A 6,229-nucleotide genomic window follows, 5' to 3' on the forward strand; every position below is an offset into this window, starting at 1 on the left:
TGTAACTCCAGTTCCAAGGGATCCAACACCCTTACACAGATGCACCAATGCAAATAAATAAATCATTAAAAGAAGAAGGAGGAGGAGGAGGAGGAGGAGGAGGAGGAGGAGGAGGAGGGGAAATGAGGTGGAAGCCAGGTGGTGGTGGCACGTGGAGAACAGCCGAGGAAGACAGCTGTCAACTTCTTATGCCCACACACAAACATGCATGTGATATGCATGTGCCAATGCTCACACACCACACGCATATGCACACAGAAAAGCATATCCTTGTGCCTTTTTTTTGTAGGGAGATGCTGTGTGGAGGCATCCCAAGACCCTACCTTCCTTTTCTCAACAGTCTTGACTAGGGTCATGAAAGACTGGGAGGCATGCCCTTCAGAGATGAGCTGGTCTTCAGAGCCTCCACTGCCCCCCGCTAAGCCCTCTTTAACTAAGGCCTCCTCCGTCCTCGTCACTGCAAGCAGCTATCCTCTGCCCGTGTCTTGAGTTTTCCCAGGCATTGAGAGGCCGGCTAGGCAGAGCTGGTATGGGTAGCGAGTACATGTATGTGCACACGGGTCTGGGTATAGAGAAAAGGGACAAGAATGCTATTCTACAAATTCTTCTATGGCCAATTCACTGTGACCTCAGCCAACTCCAGCACCTTCTCAGGCCTCGGTTTCCCCTGGTCATAAAATATGGGGTTAATTGTCCCTTCTAGGGAAGCTGGGAGGGTTAATTGGGCAATGGCTCTGAAGAGAAGGAGATCTATAAATACAAGGGATCATTAGAGGGTATTTCACAGCCGTTTTGTGGCCCCGATGGTATTATTAATATGATTATTGTTATTGTTATCACTACCATCGCCCACTTCCCGAGTCTCTGCCAGCTGGGTCCTGCTTCCAGGTGAAGGAACTCTGCCAATGGCCTCTGTGACCCTCCACTCTCCACACTCAAGAGTCTCAGGGGACCCCTTGGGAGCCTATTCCAGTGTGGCTTTATGGAGAGAGGCAAGAGGTTCAAGGTGAGAGGGGCTGGAGAAGATGCCATACTTGCTCATTGTATGCCTAAGCCCTTTCTATCCTGGGGACGCCTCCAGTCTGCTGTGGGAAGTCGGGAAAACAGACCAGCAGCTCTGTGGAGATATGTATGGCCATGGTTAAGAGAGGGCCAGGAGGAGGTGGACTATTAGGAGCCCGAGTTGCACGGGACAGACGGGATGCTGTTCTCTGGGGCACTGAGAGGCTGTTGGTGGCCATGTGCTTTCCTGAGGAGGCAAGTGACTCCTCTTACAGAGCCTCTTTGTAAGGGGCCCTAATACTCTCACAGCGGGGGCTGGGGTGGGTCGGGGTGAAGCAGGGCCTTGGCTGGCCAACAGTAGGTCCTAATACTCACCAGGTTACCTGGGCCTCCTGCGGCTGTCAGGTTAAACCATGGTCACGGGCTTCTGGAAATGCCTTGGGTGCCCTCTGGTGACAAGAACGTGAAGGACTGCAGAGGAGTAATACCCGCCCAGAGAGCGCCTTCTCTCTGCCCTTCTGGAAGTTGTGCAGATCCCACCCAGGAGGGCTAGCAAAGAGGAAGAACCCTATGGGAGGGATGGCTGGAATGTCTTTGCTGAGAGATTCTGTGGCAGTTGGCCAGCAGCCATCAACCTGGGCAGGAAAGCCAAGAGGAGTTGGGGAGTCAGGGCATGGGACGGACAGGAGTGTTATCCCTGGGTCTGTGACAGGGTGGTTGGTGGCTGTATGTATGCACTGGGATGCAGAGTGGGGACAGTTAGAACATAATAGGGAATCTATTTTTGGCGTTCCTGGAAGACTGGAGTGGCTGAGACCACAGAAATCATGGAGGAACCTATGAGGGAGAAAAAAAAACATGGTTCACTCAAACCTAGAGTTTTCCCATCAAGCCACTGTCAGGGTTTGTGTATCATGGCAGCAGGACAGGCTGGGAAAGTCTTCATCCCCACAGGCAGAGAGAGGATGAAGAGACAGAAAACCAGAGGAGGAAAAGGCAGAGGCTATGGGGAGATTCTTAGGGCAAAAGTCAGCACCCTCAGAAGGCCGAGGCGCCTGTCATTGTTTGAAGACCTATCCTGTCAAGCTTGGGCCATAGGAGGGAGTGTGAACCAGCGTGGAGCCCAAGGCTGCCCTTAGACAAATGCTATGCTTCTAGACTGCAGGCCACAAGCATTGTCGAGCCTTGTGGATCTCTCTATAAGCTGCCCCTGAAGCTGTCTGCAGCTTCCTGGGGACAGAGACTGTGACTCCGTGTACCTCCTTCAGTGTGTTCAGCATCCGTGGGGACCCTGAATAGACAAAGGCAGCCACATGCAGAGGCGAACAAGGAGGGTTGGGAAGTAGGAAAAGCATAGAGGAGGCTTACTTAACAGGAAGCTGATGGGGAGGGGGGTGGGGGGGCAGGGGACTGTGAGAGTGGACATAGAGGAAGCTGAGCCTGGATGAGAAGCGGGCAAGGCTGTGAGAAGTGTTCCAGGACAGCCAACACCTGTGCACCTGCCACAGGCACTATACGGGAGTGGGGAGTGTGCAGTGGAGATCGAGATGAACACGGGACCGGAAGCGGTGGAGAGCAAGTAACTTTGCACGCTAGAAATGGGGACAGAGTGACCACTTGGACCGGGAAGAGGTTGAAAGCAAATGGAGTCAAGAAGGGAGCCAGCACTGACCCAGCTCGCCTCCAGGCCCATCAGGGACAAGATGGCGCCCCAGGTGACGTGGGAAGACCCGACCGGAACCAGCTGAGACCTTTGCTCTTCAAATACCACTGCAGGTAGGGTGGGCCAAAGAGCTGGTCAGGGATGGAAGGGTAGGAGTGGGTTGGCTGAGGGTCTCTGGTGAAGGAGTGCGTGTGTGCCTTGCTTACACACATGAATGATCTGAGTATCTTCTTCATACAGACGCCTGGCTCCATCCTAGGGACTGACTTCCTGGGACAGGACAGGAGCTCAACGTGAGAACCGGTGAGAGGCTTTCTGCTGAGTCTGAAGTATGCTCAGGAGACTGGAGCTGTAGCTCAGAGATAGAGCACTTTGCCGAGCATGCACAAGGCTCTGTGTTTGCTCCCCTGCGTGGCAAAAATAAACCGTGGCCAGGGAGAAATCCAGCACTTGGAAGCCTAGCCTCTTCCCTCACTTGGAAGAGAGGACAACTTGGAAAAAAAGAGATCTGTGAGAAAAGAATTTGGGTGGTAGTCTGGGGGGCTTAAGAGTGAAATTTTCAAAGACTCCATTGATATGTTGATATGGTTCAGTGGAGCGCTGGTCTAGCATGCATGAAGCCCTGGATTCAATCTCCAGTACAAGGGACACACACACACACATACACACACACACACACAGAGTATCCCCCATCTGTGTCTGTGCCTAAGAGTAATAAGCCCAAAACGAAACAATCGACAGGCTTTAAAAGGGCAGAATCCTTCAGTTCAAAACTACTGGTGAGCCAGGCGGTGGTGGCGAACCCCTTTAATCCCAGCACTCGGGAGGCAGAGGCAGGCGGATCTCTGCGAGTTCGAGGCCAGCTTGGGCTACAGAGCGAGATCCAGGACAGGCTCCAAAGCTGCACAGAGAAACCCTGTCTGGAAAAACCAAACAACAACATTCCTGGTGCAAGTGGCCCCCGCCTGTAATCCCAGCACTCGGGAGGTGGAGGCAGGAGCATCAAGAGTTTCAGGCCAGGCTGGGCTACTTGAGACCCTGTCTCAAAAAAGAAAACACCAACCAACCGATCACTGGTGAATTCTAGGTTTTCTCACTGTCCCTCACCCACATGCCTCACGTGCTCTTCGTGGGGCCTCTAGGTGGAACACAGGAGGCTACCTTCAATTTTTGTCCCAGAAGAGGCCTGACAGCCACCCAGCAGGATAGTCAACCCCACCTCCCACCAAAACCCCTGCACCCTAATGCGGCTGACTCACAGAACCCGGGTGGAGTCCTTAGCTACACCATGAAGCAAGCCAAACTGGAAACTGGCCTGGGAACAGAACGTATAGGCTAAACAGGTCGTATGCAGATGTAAGTGCATGCAAACAGTCACTCCTGAACTCTGAATCCATTTCCTGATCATCTTGTATGGGAGCCCTTAGCCCTTCCACTACAGCTCAGTGTCTTGGGGCCGTCAGGAGGGAGAATGGAGCTCTGTGGTAGAGACTGCCTCGCATGTGGGAGGCCCTGAGCTTGATCCCTAGCACCGAAACAGACAGACAGACAGACAGACAGAAGTAGACAGTGTGAGAGGGAAGCCCTTTACATGAGCCCACAACAGTCCAGGGCAGCACAAACAGACAGACAGACAGAAGTAGACAGTGTGAGAAGGAAGCCCTTTACACAGGATGAAGAGGTTTTGTCTTTTGTTTTTAAAACAGGGTTTCTCTGTGTAGCTTTGGCTGTCCTGGAACTCACTCTGTAGACCAGGCTGGCCTCGAACTCACAGAGATCCGCCTGCCTCTGCCTGCCGAGTGCTGGGATCAAAGGCGTGCGCCACCACCACCCGGCTTGAGAAGAGATTTTGATCAGGGCCTTTAAACCTGAGTTTACCAGGCTTACCTAAGGGGAAAGGGAACTAGTTAGGAAGAGACCTATGTGTTTAGGGACTGTGACACTTTCCCTTGAGAGAAAAGACTACACAAAGTAGGAGGTGTGGAGCGTGGAGGACGTCGGCTGTGGTGGTCCAGGTGTGAAGGACCTGGTTTAGGTAGAAAGCTTTGACTTTGTAAGTGGCGGAGTCCCAGTGAAGGCACGGTGTATAGGATACACATTACTCAGAGGCCAGAGCAGGACGTTGGGGTCTTGCTCTGTTGCTGCTGTGTCTCACAAAGCCTGGAGCAAGGGGGGCAGCCAGCAAAGCCCTGCCATCCTCTAGTCTGTGCCGAAACCTCACAATGAATGATGGGGTTTCAGATGCTGGGCTCCAGCTTTTTACATGGGTTCTGGGAATATGAACTCACATCTCTAATGCTTGAGCAGGAAGTGACACCTTCCTAGCCCCCAGTGAAGGATTTTAGCTACAGGAGTGACAGCAGCTAATGTTTTGTGTTTCAAAAGCTAACCAGAGAGAGGGGTAGACTGGTAATTCAAAAGTATTTGGCTCCTAATTTTTCTATCACTTTATCTCAGCAACTTCTCCTTCACAGTGATAGTTAGAAGGAAGGGAAAGGAAGAGAGAAGAGGCAAAGAGAAAATGTACTGGGAGCTGGGGGTATAACTCAATGATAAAGTTCATGCTCAGTGTTTGGGGTTCATCCTCAGCATCACAAAAGGTCTATATGAGACACCAGCAAAGGTGTATGTATGTTTTATCTACCTATGACCAGTGTCTCTCAAGCACTGATTTTGTTAAGCTTTGTTATATACTCACGTATGTTAGTTTACAGGAGGTAAAACATTTTTCTCACTGTGGGTGAAAAAAAAAAAAAGGCACTCCCTTGAGGTGTAGGTGTGAGCAGTCTGGCTTCAACAGGAGTCTAAGGCTCCACGGCAGATGGGGTGTGTATGTTTCCGGCCCACGCTAGTCTGAAGCCAACATGAATTCCCTCTCGATGCCACGCCGCCGCCTGCCCAAGTTTGTCGTTCCCAGAGGAGGGCTTGCAAGAGGCAGATACACCTACCTGGGATGCCTATCAAGAGCAGAACCTCATTCAGGAGGAAATGAGGCAGGGACCAAGCAGGGGCTCTCGGATTCCAGTGTGCAATTCTGCCCTGAGGCGCAGGGTTAAAATGCAGATTCTGAGCATGCCTGAGGAGTAGCAAAGGTGACTGGGACGACCCTGGGAATCTGCTTTTGGAAACGGCTCAGACAGTTCCGGTGAGCCCGTCTGGAGCCGCGTGGATCAGGGGGGCCCTGCGACACATGGGTGAAGATGAACGGGGTCTTGAAATGATATAAGGACAGTCCCCTCTGGGAAGTGCTAAGTAACCAAGCCCCGCCAGGGCATCGAATCTCCACAGGCGACAGCGGGCGAGGGGCCGAGGAGCTGAGCTGAAGGCCATACGCTCACGCGGCGCCGGGTAGCGGCCGCTACACTAGAGCTCCCCACGCCCGACTGTACTAAGAATGATGTATAAGCTCTTTATGGGGCATTTCTCGGCCTCACACTACGCACTTCTGATTGGCTTTAGGGCAAATCTATCACTCATCTTCTGGGTTAGAGGTGGGTGGAAGGTCATCCACGACCAATACAGAATCACTTCTCAGCTAAACCCCTCCCCATTCCGCTTCCTGTT

This window comes from Peromyscus californicus, unplaced genomic scaffold (genome assembly GCF_007827085.1).
Source record: "Peromyscus californicus insignis strain IS unplaced genomic scaffold, ASM782708v3 Scaffold_3__1_contigs__length_106647218, whole genome shotgun sequence".
Taxonomy (NCBI): domain Eukaryota; kingdom Metazoa; phylum Chordata; class Mammalia; order Rodentia; family Cricetidae; genus Peromyscus; species Peromyscus californicus.